This window comes from Taudactylus pleione, unplaced genomic scaffold (genome assembly GCF_031769625.1).
Source record: "Taudactylus pleione unplaced genomic scaffold, aTauple2 ptg000041l, whole genome shotgun sequence".
NCBI classification, from domain to species: domain Eukaryota; kingdom Metazoa; phylum Chordata; class Amphibia; order Anura; family Myobatrachidae; genus Taudactylus; species Taudactylus pleione.
This window is the reverse complement of record NW_028284443.1, coordinates 12,464,012-12,476,955: the sequence shown is the minus strand read 5'-3', so window position 1 is coordinate 12,476,955 and position 12,944 is coordinate 12,464,012. Positions and strand designations below refer to the sequence as shown.

At 46.9% G+C, this 12,944-nt stretch overlaps 1 pseudogene; it reads left to right on the top strand.

Annotated features, from left to right (window-relative positions):
* Positions 1 to 4,019: 4,019 nt before the first annotated feature.
* On the top strand, positions 4,020 to 4,138 carry LOC148537976 (5S ribosomal RNA; annotated as a pseudogene).
* Positions 4,139 to 12,944: the final 8,806 nt, after the last annotated feature.

Sequence of the window (12,944 nt, the reverse complement as noted above, 5' to 3'; positions counted from 1 at the left end):
GACTTACCTAAGCTTTGTATTCTATATTAATTTAGTAAATATACCTCCTTGTCTTTACAAACAGCTGGTTTTCAAAGCCACCTCCTCGTTGGTCCTGGCTGCGGGATTATGCATTTAATATTATTGTAGATTTAAATCCCGCAGTAAGAACCACTGGCAAGAGGCGGTTCCCTCTTCTGTAAAGCTTTGAAAAGCCACCGCTTTGTAAATACACATCTACAGTAAATGTGTTTCCCCCCATTACGGCCAGACCAATGTTGACATTAAGTTGATTTCACTCATAATTATTGTTTTACTTCATACTGAGTTTTTGGCGTTTGTGGGATAAATTATACATTGTTATTTACAGAATAAAAGTAAAAATGTGAAAAAATACACTTTTTCCACATCTTATACAGTACTTATTTATTACTCATTAACAGTTCTTATATAACGCAGCATATTCCGTTGGAACATTAATAGAACAAAACTGGGTAATAACAGAAAGATATATAGGTAGGAATGCCCTGCTCGGAAGCTTACAATCATGCAGTGAAAGTGTATGTATGTATGTTATTTTGATTATGTCTATAGGGATACCAGTTGTCAAATGGATTGCAAACTGACCTTTAAGTATTTTGCCCATATCCAGGTAAAAGCATCAGTTAGCAGCTAAGAATTGAAGACAGTCTATGAAAATGTATATGAAAGATTAAGTTTAAATTTCGCATTAGGAAATATACTGTCATAACTTTAAACTACTGTTGTAAAGTAAATTAATTCCAAAATGACATAAGTAAATTCAGTATAAAATGATGTAAGACGATCAAACTCATCCTTTGCTAATGATCAACGAGAAAGGCGAAGCAAGGCAAAACAAAAATAAAATTGCAGTAAAATCTGCTTCATCATTAATAAATCATCAGATTACTTGAAGACATAGTCAGTAAAATGTTTGCAAATATTTATTATAAGTCACTTGAGTCACAGAAAGGCTTACGCTTCTTTTGTACAATAGATTTTATTACAGTGTATAATATTCCAATTATATATAGCTAAAAGCTATACATGACCTTTCAGAATGGGTATGAAGTCCCGCCAGTTCATATCCCGATGCCGGCAGTCAGAAGGGAGATCCCGACAGGGCAGGTAAGTACCCTAATCCTAACCTCCCCCCCAAAAAACCTAATCCTGCTACACTCCCTAAACTTAACCCTCCCCCCCCGCTGCCAAACTCGTTCGGGCTGGTGTCCTTCGGCATTCCGGCGTCGGGATTAAGATAGGCGTCTGTATTTTGATGACTATTTTAAGTCCCTTGCCAGGATTTTCTTGTCGGTAATGACTCAAGAGTCACATTCTCACACAGAAGGAAACCGGTGACCGGCGCCGTGTGGACCCAAAGGACTTCATAGAAAGAGAGATAACAAAAGGTAAGTTCTTACCACATCTCTTCTTTTCTACTTCAGGGTCCTTAGGAATCCACAGGGATACCTTGGGGATGTCCCAAAGCATTCCCTTTAAGGGTGGGAATCTCCTGTGCTAAAAGGAGAATCTGCCGCCCAAAGGAAGCATCCTTAGAGGTGAAGGTATCAAAAGCATAATACCTTACAAAGGTATGGACAGAGGACCACATGGCCGTCTTGCAAAGCTGGACAGCCGAGACCACAGACCTCGTAGAGTGAGCAATAACAGATGGCGGCACTGGAATGACCTCCAGAGTGTAAGCCTCAGAGATCGCCATGTGAATCCACCTTCACCAAAGGGTTGGCCTGCCAAAGTTTGCTTATTGGCAGGCCAACCCTTCTTGTAAACCGTAGAGGACAAACAAAGAGTCCAACTTCCGAAGGAAACTGGTAGGGTCCACGTAAATCCGTAGAGCCCGTACCACATCCAATGAGGCCTCACCTGCTGAAAGGTCTGGTTAGTTAAAGGCCGGCACTATAATATCCTCATTAATATGGAAACTAGATACCACCTTAGGAAGGAAACCAGGGCGAGTACAAAGTACCTCCCTGTCCTGGTGAAAAATCAGAATAGGAGGGCGACAGGAGAGAACCCCCAAATCTGACTCTTCTGGCCGAAGCAACAGCCAGAAGAAACACAGTCTTCGCTGCAAGCCATTTGAAGTCCACTGAGCCCAGGAGTTCAAATGGAGTCCTTGGAGAGTCCTAAGGACAGACAAAAAAAGAGAAGATTCCGCACAGAACCAAAATATGTTACCCATAACATAAATGATAATTGATAGTAAATGAACCAATCATATTATATTCAGAAATAATTTTTCGTAATTAGTGATATTGGTGGTGCTCCCAAAGCCTAGTATGCACATGTATTAACACGAAAAGAGAAAAGAAAGGCTCTTTGTTGGGGCACACTTAAATGAAATCTTATATAACATGCATATAAAACATAATTTTATGCGAGTATAATAAAAGTTAAGAGGTAATCTTATATAGACATAAGTGTGGTCAGGAACCTATGTCCACACAATTATATTTCCAAAGCTCGGATATGGATCATAATCCACCGAGCTAAACGGCGAAAATAAGTAAATCAAATCTGCATGTCCCAGCACGCATCTAAAATACATATCATAATATCTCCAGTCCATATGTTGGTGGTGTATAAACATACACAATTGATTCATGTAGTATCTGTGCCGGAATGCACGGAATCAGATACAAAAGCTGGCATTGTCCACCATGCGGTTATGGTGAGGTGAACAAGCCTGTACCCAGGCGAAACGCGTGTCCTCTCTTACTCTGTCAGCCGCACAGCACTCGGGGGTTCAGCTGATGCTTAAACTGGACCCCGCTGGTATAGTATCCTTGCTGATATATTAATGCTTCAGTGGTTTTTCTATTATTTATTGGTTTACTTCATTAGGCTGACTACTTCCTGCTAATTTTAGCTGGGGCTCACATGAGGGACCCTATATGGGGAATCAGAACATCTGTAAACTCCACTTTCTTTCACTGACAGAGTTGCTGTTTGCCACAGCGCTCAGGGCTTCTCATTGTGTAAATCTACTTTGAAGTCTTTATATATTTGCACAATAGAATTCAGAATATTAGATTCCCTCTATTATCAGTGTTTTATTTTTATTATGAATATCTATCCATAGAGGTTCTTTGACTGTCCCAAATGGGATTGTACATACAAACTGTTGTCGACTATGTATTACACTAATTAATTTTATAAAATAGATGTCACATTAATTAATCTTGCAAAATAGATATAGAAGGACCTATATAATAGAGCTTTGCACATAAGGCCCTTTTTTTCATATATGCATGTATAACTATAGTAAAAATCTTTCTCTATATATAAAGTCCCATTTGATCTTCTGTGGGATAATGTTCACATCCGGATACTGATTTAAGTTAATGTGAACTTGCTTCTATCTAATAGTCGCTCTCTATTGGTGCATCTATTAAGATGACTAATGCTTTATATTGTTTTTCATTCTTCATCATGCAGAATGTCATGTGATACTATGTTTATGAATGAATGCCCACATTTTGCATATATAGCCTTGTGTGAGTTATAGGATTTGTTTGTCAGCTCTATTATGACCAGTAACATATGTTGTATTATTTTATAATACCAGCCAAAGGAGTGATAACATCAATTTGATTAGTGTATTATCTCCATAAGAATTTGTCAACTATGATTTTGTTCCCCTGGACCATTAGGAATTATATGTTGGTGTTATTATTGAATGATGGTTTGTGATACTATCATGCATGTTAAAGGATTACTACTTGATGATATATACCAAAATACCGTATTTTGTGTTGACTTGGTTCTTCTTATTGCAAGGAATATTGCTATTATCTATTCTTAATTATAAAACATACACTACAATTGTTCCCAGTATAGTCATATACTCTGTGATTAAAGTATGCTTATGCATAACTTTTCTCAATATGCTTTTTGTATTACTAACTAGACTTTCCATTGAGTGACAGTCCTACATTTTCATGCAAATCTGTGGAAACCATGTGTAAGCGGACATCTACCTTTGTCGAATGAATTATACCTACAGCCATACTTTTCTGAACCAGCCCAATCTCGTCTGATCTTGGAAGCGATACAGCAACAGGCCTGGCTAGTACTTGGATGGGAGACCTCCTAGGAATACCAGGTGCCGTAGGTCAATCCATATTGGAACATTAGGATAACACGTGGCACAGATACTACATGAATCAATTGTGTATGTTTCTACACCACCAACATATGGACTGGAGATATTATGATATGTATTTTAGATGCGTGCTGTGACATGCAGAATTGATTTACTTATTTTCGCCGTTTAGCTCGGTGGATTATGATCCATATCTGAGCTTTGGAAATATAATTGTGTGGACATAGGTTCCTGACCACACTTATGTCTATATAAGATTACCTCTTAATTTTATGCGAGTATAATAAAAGTTATGTTTTATATGCATGTTATATGAGATTTCATTTAAGTGTACCCCAACAAAGAGCCTTTCTTTTCTCTTTTTGTGTTAATACAAGAGCCCTAAGGACCACAGCCAAATCCCAAGGAGCCACTGGAGGGGATAAAGGGAGGCTGAATGCGAAGGACACCCTGCATAAAGGTGCGAATATCAGGAAGCAGAGAAATCCTACGCAGAAACCACACTGACAGTGCAGAGATATGAACCTTTAAGGAGACGAAGACCTTGATCTAAGCCAGTCTATAGGAAAGCCAGAACCCTGGATATCCGAAACATCAGGGGATCGACCCTCTTAAGCGACACCATTTAAAGTAGGTATGCCACACCCTGTGGTAAAACCTGTAAAAGCCGGTTTCCAAGCTCTGAGCATGGTGTTAACCGCAGAGCTGGAAAAACCTTTCGACCTTACGAGAGATGTCTCAAGAGCCATGCCGTCAAAGACAGACAACCCGGGTCCGGGTAAAAGCAAGGACCCTGAGACAACAGGTCCAGACGTTGAGGCAACAGCAACAGAGTGTCGATGGAGAGACTTTGAAGATCTGAATACTAGTGCCTTCTGGGCCATGCTGGAGCCAACAGCAGGATCATGCCACATTCTAGCTTGAACTTTCGAAGTACTCGAGGAAGGGACACTGGAGGAAAGAGGTACACAAACTGGAAGGTCCACTTGACTGACAGAGCGTCTACAAGAAGAGCGCCTTATCTGGACCCGTACACTGGCAGTTTGCGATAGTGTCGGAAGGCCATGAGGACCACGCCTGGAAGGACCCACCTTTCCACTAGGAGTAGAAACACTTCTTGGTGAAGAGACCATTCCCCGGGATGCACATTGTGACGGCTGAGGAAGTCCGCTTCCCAATTGAGGACTCCGCTAATGAACATTGCAGTCATGGCTGGAAGATGGCCTTCCGCCCATGTCAGAATGCGGGGCACTTCTGTGATTTCGAGTTCCTCCTTGACGGTTGATGTAAGCCGCTGTCATGGCACTGTCTGACTGTACTCACACAGGTTTCCTCTTAAGTATGAGTCCGGCTTGCAACAAGGCTCAGTAGACTGCCCATAATTCCAATGTATTGATTGGCAGGACAGACTCCTCTGCAGCCCACCGACCCTGAAATGAGTGTGGACCTGTCACCACACCCCAGCCCCAAAGACTGGCATCGTCAATAGAGTCCAGTCCGGGATCCTAAAAGGGCGCCCTCTGGCAAGATGCCCCGTCTGTAGCCACCAAGTCAGAGACAACCGGACCTTCGGAGTGAGCACTATCGTCTGTGCTTTTATCCGCTGAGGTAATCCGTCCCATCTACAGAGGATCAACAATTGCAGAGGTTGCAAATTAAACTGGACATACTCCACGATGACGAAGGTCGATACCATGGATCCCAGTAGTTGCATTGCTGAGTGAATGAACACCCTGCTACCCTAGAGACATTTCATATTTGTATCTGCAAAATGGAGATCTTGTCTGGTGTCAGAAAGATCCTTTGCTATTGTGAATCCAAGAGGGCTCCCACATGGAGCATTCTCTGAGACTGAGTCAATGAGGACTTCTTCCAATTGATTAGCCACCCGTGTCACTGGAGCACCGAGATGGTAAGCTACAGGTGGTGGAGAAGTACCTCTGGAGATACTGCCAGCAGCAAGAGATTGTCCAAGTAACATAATAGGCGGATCCCTTGTAGTCACAGATAGGATGCCATTACCTCCATACTCTTGTTAAACACCCGAGGGGCCATTGAGAGGCCAAAGGCCGAAACTGGAATGTTGTTGCCGTATAGCAAGTCTGAGAAACCGTTGGTGCGAAGATGCAATCGGGATATGCAGGTATGTATCCTGGACATCCAGGGTTACCATAAATCCCCTGGTTCCATCGCCAGTATAATGGAGCGTAGGGTTTCCATCCTGAATCAAGGTACCCTGAGGAATTTGTTCAGGGACTCGATATCAAGGATAGGTCGTTTGAGCGGAATGGGTATGCGGCCGGCGGTTCAATTCCCGTCAGCGGCAGCCCGACAGGAGCAGAGTGCGACGCAGCGGAAGCCCGACAGCGCTGGAAATCCCGATCGTGGATAGGTAAGTATCCACTGACCTAACCCCCCTAAGGGGTGCCTAACCCTAACTTCCCCCCCAAGTGCCTAACCCTAATCCCCCCTCTAAGTGCCTAACCCTAACCACCCCCTTCCCCGCTACCTAACCCTAAGTCCTCCGGGGGGGTGCCTAACCCTAAGTCCCCCCTGGGGGTGCCTAACCCTAACCGTCCCTCCTCCTAGCCTAACCCTCCCGGGGGGGTGCCTAACCCTAAGTCCCCCCCGGGAGCCCTAAACCTAACCCTCCCCCCCCGCGGCTGTCCGCTCGCGGCGCCCGGCATCACTACGATCGTGATGGCGGGCGCCGGTCTCCCGGCGTCGGGGAAATGCGAGCGTCTACATCTAGACGCCCAGCATTTCACCCTTGCTGGGATAAGACAGTCGGGAAGCCTGCTGCCGGTATATAGGCAGTCGGCTTCCCGATTGCTTCCCGTTTGAGCACCAGAAAGAGGTTTGAATAATATCCCTGTCACCTTTGCGACATTGGGACCGGCACAATGACTCCTGCTTGTAGCAAGGAATGTAATGTTCTCTGGACCTGCAAGGCTTTGTCCACGTTGGAGACAGGTCTCCCGCCCTGCCATGCTGAGGACTTGTGCTCCAAGCCTGTTTCTTGGGCTTGCCAGTCCATTTTTTTTTTGGGGGGGGGGGGGGGGCGATAGCCTAGGAAGTGACTGACTCTTTTAAACCTTACCTTGGGCCCTAAAGGACACAGTTTGTGACCCGGCAGGAATGGACGCAGAAAGCAGGCATGCCGTCGAACTGGACTTTACCATTATAAGGCAAATCCTCAAAACCTCCTTAGAGTTTGCGTCTGCTCTCCTGTAGCAGAGCCACAAAGTATGGTTAGCCGCAATTGCGGCCGCCGACCCCCTTGAGGATAGGAGACTAACATCCACATCAGCCTCATTAATATATGCGGCTGAATCACGGAGATTGCTCACCAGAGTCACATGGTCACTATTAGCATCTGAAGACAGGGACTCCTCCAGGGAGTCTGCCCAGGACTCCATAGCTCTGGCTACCTAGCAGATAGCCATAGCCCACCTGGCCACCGCACCCGACTGGGAATAAATGGACTTCAGGCAATTTTCCACCTTCCTACCTGTAGTGTCCTTTAACCACTTAACTGATGAATTTTTTCCAAAAACCACTCCAAAATTGTCGGTTTCTTTTATGATTGAATTAGGTCAAGAACATAATTTTAAACTTATCCATCACTATTTTATTTGAAATTTTTTTTTTTTAAAACCCAGTATACCATAAAAATAGCAAATTTTATGTTATACTGTAGTGATGGCCATTGACAGCTGTACCATTGATGGTTCAACCATCGTTAGAAGCCATCAATTGTTTAGCGATTGGGCAAGATCTGTGTAGACCACAATTGTTGATGTTTCCTAAACATCGATTGATGGCTACCATCGATGGTGCAACATTGATGGCCACCAGCAATGGCAAACCACTTGTTTTCAGTCAGACATCGATGTTTGCAAACCATCGATGGTTGGTTGACATCCCTAAACAGAGGCTCTGCGATATCTATCGAACATATATGTATGTATTGTGATAGGATCATTGGTAAAGTGGTCTGTGGCAGGTACATTTGTCCCAGATTCCTGTCTTATGTGTTTTAAACCCCCAGGAGAAAGTCTGCAGTATAGCAGGCTTGAGTTTCGGTTTTTTGAAAAGCCGGTTTGGGACCTGGGGGTTGTGGGTGAGAGGAGAGGGAGGGCTCCACCCACGGCCACTCCAGGTTTTGGTTCTCGCAGCCTGGTAACAGGCTTGTTAGGGTTTCCACCTGAGAGTGGCCAATATAAGCCTAGTGTGTTGAGGGCTGATTGTCTCACCTGGGAGAGCAGGCAGGGAGTTTGCTCAGAGACACTTGGAAACCTAACTGTGAGTGTTGTGCTGTGCTTTTGTTGCTGGCGAGGGCATTAGGCCCTGCCAGGTTCTGGTAGTGAGGGAACTACCTGTGAAGTTAGTGCCCCGACAGGGCTAGGATTTATGTTTATGTTTTCTTTATGTTATTTCTGACATTGTACAATAAAGACTGGCGCCGACCAGCTTGTACTTGCATCCAGACTGGTGTGCTGCTTCCCTGCTGCTGTGTGTGTGTGTAAGGAAGGAGTCCTCTACCCAGGAGAGGGACCCCCTAACCTAACTGTGTCACAATATGGTGGAGAATGCAGGCATTGGCCATAAAGTGGGCGTTAGAGGCTCTCAGGTACTACTTGGTCGGAAGAAAGTTCAAATTGATCACTGACCATGCCCCTTTGAAGTGGATGTCTGAAAATAAGGACAGTAATGCGAGAATTACGAGATGGTTCTTGGCGTTACAAACTTTTAAATTTTCAGTGGAACACAGGCCAGGAAGCCAGCTGGCCAATGCTGACGCGTTGTCACTCGTTCATTGTTTGGGGGCTTCAGTTGTTCCGCCCCACAGGTCGAAACAAAGGGGGGGGATATGTGATAGGATCATTGGTAAAGTGGTCTGCGGCAGGTACATTTGTCCCAGATTCCTGTCTTATGTGTTTTAAACCCTGAGGAGAAAGTCTGCAGTATAGCAGGCTTGAGTTTCGGTTTTTTGAAAAGCCGGTTTGGGACCTGGGGGTTGTGGGTGAGAGAAGAGGGAGGGCTCCACCCACGGCCACTCCAGGTTTTGGTTCTCGCAGCCTGGTAACAGGCTTGTTAGGGTTTCCACCTGAGAGTGGCCAATATAAGCCTAGTGTGTTGAGGGCTGATTGTCTCACCTGGGAGAGCAGGCAGGGAGTTTGCTCAGAGACACTTGGAAACCTAACTGTGAGTGTTATGCTGTGCTTTTGTTGCTGGCGAGGGCATTAGGCTCTGCCAGGTTCTGGTAGTGAGGGAACTACCTGTGAAGTTAGTGCCCCGACAGGGCTAGGATTTATGTTTATGTTTTCTTTATGTTATTTCTGACATTGTACAATAAAGACTGGCGCCGACCAGCTTGTACTTGCATCCAGACTGGTGTGCTGCTTCCCTGCTGCTGTGTGTGTGGAAGGAGTCCTGTGTGTGTGGAAGGAGTCCTCTACCCAGGAGAGGGACCCCCTAACCTAACTGTGTCACAGTATATATATAGAACATATATATATATAGAACATATATGTGTATATATATATATATATATATATATATATACATATATATATATATTTTATTATGGCCAGGCCCCTTATAAAAGTGGGCATTATGGGGGAGGAGGAGCAGCTGAGGCTGGAGGGGGTGGCCCGGATACTTAGAACAGAGGCGGCTACCAGAGCCGCCGCTGCTGTCTATACATGGCCAGTGATCACTGTGTGATCACTGCCGGAGCCGCAGCGGGAGGGTGTCCCGCTGGCGGCCCAGACCCACAGCACAGCGGCAGCAACCAGAGCCGCCGCTGCTGCTCAGCCAGTGATCACTATGTGATCACTGCTGTGCCGGAGCCACAGCGGGAGGGTGTCCCGCTGGCGGCCCGGCTACTCAGCAGCAGCGGCTACCAGAGCCACGCTACTGCTTCTACACAGTGATCATGCTGATCACTGTGTGTTCCCGGAGCCGCAGCGGAAGGGTGTCCCGCTGGCGGCTCCGATACATAGCAGCAGCGGCGGCTGCCAGAGCCGCCGCTGCTGCTTCTACTCAGCCAGTGATCACTATGTGATCACTGCTGTGCCGGAGCCACAGCGGGAGGGTGTCCCGCTAGCGGCCCGGCTACTCAGCAGCAGCGGCGGCTACCAGAGCCGCGCTGCTGCTGCTTCTACACAGTGATCAGGCTGATCACTGTATGTTCCCGGAGCCGCAGCGGAAGGGTGTTCCGCTGGCGGTTCCGATACATAGCAGCAGCGGCGGCTACCAGAGCCGCCGCTGCTGCTTCTCACTGAAGGGGGGGGGGGAGGCTGGGATGCCCAATCACTGCTGGCCACAGTGATCGGGATATACTGGAGCCTGCAGCCGCGCCAGGAGGGGGGTGCCGCCAGGTGCCCGATCACTGTGGCCAGCAGTGATCGGGACACAAAGGAGGGGGAGCCGCGGGTGTAGAGTGACCAGAAGGTCCCTCTGATATAGGCGGCAGTGGGAAGATTAACTTCCCATAGCCACGTAGTGGCCATTCCTGACTCGTCGTATCAGATACGACCATGTCAGGGAAAGCCCAACCTGGTGTGGTCGTATCTGATACGACCATGCCAGGCAAGTGGTTAAGGACGATATGGAAGGCATAGGCAAAGTCGCGCTCTTGACCGAAGCGCTTGACATGCAAATCCACCACAGATGGAGATTTCCACGTGGCGAAATACTCCCCTGCAAACGGATACGCGTGAGCCAGGCGTCTTTGCGGCTGGATTGCTTTCTGGGAGTTTCCCATTCTACCTCCAAATGATCCACTAATTGATCAGGTAAAGGAAAAATGGTAGCAGTAATTCTGCTCGGATATATAGTGGGGAAAAAAAGTATTTGGACAGCCACCGATTGTGCAAGTTGTTGCACTTTAAAAGATGAGAGAGGTCTGTAATTTCCATTATAGGTACACTTTAACTGTGAGAGACAGAATCAGAACAAAAAATTCCGGAAATCACATTGTATGATTTTTGAACAATTTATTTGTACATTCTTGCGGAAAATAAATATTTGGACACCTACCAACCAGCAAGAATTCTGGCTTTCACAGACCTGTTACTTCTTCTTTAGGAAGCTCATCTATCCTCCACTCGTTACCTGTATTAATGGCACCTGTTTGAACTGGTTAACTGTATAAAAGACACCTGACAGTCAGTCTGCAACCTCTCCACCATGGCCAAGACCAGAGAGCTGTCTAAGGACACCAGGGACAAAATTGTAGACCTGTACAAGGCTGGGATGAGCTACTCGACAATAGGCAAGCAGCTTGGTGAGAAGAGATCAACTGTTGGCACAATTATTAAAAAATGGAAGAAATACAAGATCACTGACAATCTCCCTCGACCAAGGGGCTCCATGCTAGATCTCCCCTCGTGGGGTATCAATGATCTTGAGAACGGTGAGGGATCATCCCAGAACTACACGGGGGGACCTGGTCAATGACCTCAAGAGAGCTGGGACCACAGTCACAAAGGTTACCATTAGTAACACACTACGTCGTCATGGATTCAAATCCTGCAGCGCCCGAAAGGTCCCCCTGCTTAAACCAGCACATGTCCAGGCCCATCTAAAGTTTGCCTGTGACCATCTGGATGATCCAGAGGATGATTGGGAGAATGTCACGTGGTCAGATGAGACCAAAATAGAACTTTTTGGTATAAACTCCACACGCCATGTTTGGAGGGAGAAGAATGATGAGTGGCATCCCAAAAACACCATACCCACTGTGAAGCAATGGGTGGAAACATCATGCTTTGGAGATGCTTTTCTGCAAAGGGGACAGGACTACTGATCCGTATTACGGAGAGGATAAATGGGGACATGTATCGTGACATTTTGGGGAAAAACCTCCTTCCCTCAGTAAGAGCATTGAAGATGCAACGTGGCTGGGTCTTCCAGCATGGCAATGACCCCAAACCCACAGCCCAGGCAACTAAGGAGTGGCTCCGTAAGAAGCATTTCAAGGTCCTGGATTGGCGTAGCCAGTCTCCAGACCTCAACCCAATAGACCTCAATCCATACTCTAAGGTCTGTAGAGGCTACAGTGCTACATACGTTGACCCACAGTGAGAGATGTATGCAGGGGGACCCGGGCCTCGCACCGCTCGCGGTGATCAGTGACTTGTGCCATAAAATGGCCGCCAGAGACCTCAGAGGGGGCGTACCCAGAGGAGGAAAGCTGCCTCAGCATGGCCAGACCGCAGTGGAAAGGCGCGCTGTGCAGAGAGGAGGAGCCACCTCACTGCTGTAGCAGGGAAGGCTCTCTCCCCTGGTCGGCTATTAACCCCCAGGATGCCGCTGCAGTCCTCCAAAGCGCAGCAACATATTTTCCTGGAGGTTTAGTGGTAGCGCAGGGTATGGGAGGCCTGGCTCCACGCGCCAACCTCCCAGGGTGTCCCCCAGCCCTGGGAATAGGACTGCAGCCTGACAGTCACTGAGCGCAGTGGCCAACACTTACCTTGTCCCCGTGTCATCTGGCCGCAGTCCTGGGGTGCGTGCGGGGTTTAGCTAGCAAAGACCCCGCCAGGATCCCCGGATCAGTACCAGCGTCACGGCACTGGTGGGGTGATGGAGCAGCAGCACAACGTCCGCTGGACTGTCCACACTCACCGCTCAGAAGATACTGCAAAACTTCAGGGGCTGTTCTAAACAGCCCCCATGGCGAGAGGTGACCGGACTCTGGCTAGGCACCACACTAAACTGAGGAGCTTCTGGCTGGGAGGCGGGGTATAGAGGAGAAGCCGGGTGCATCCTGGGAAGAATCCTGCTTAGTAACTATGGGGTCTATTTACTA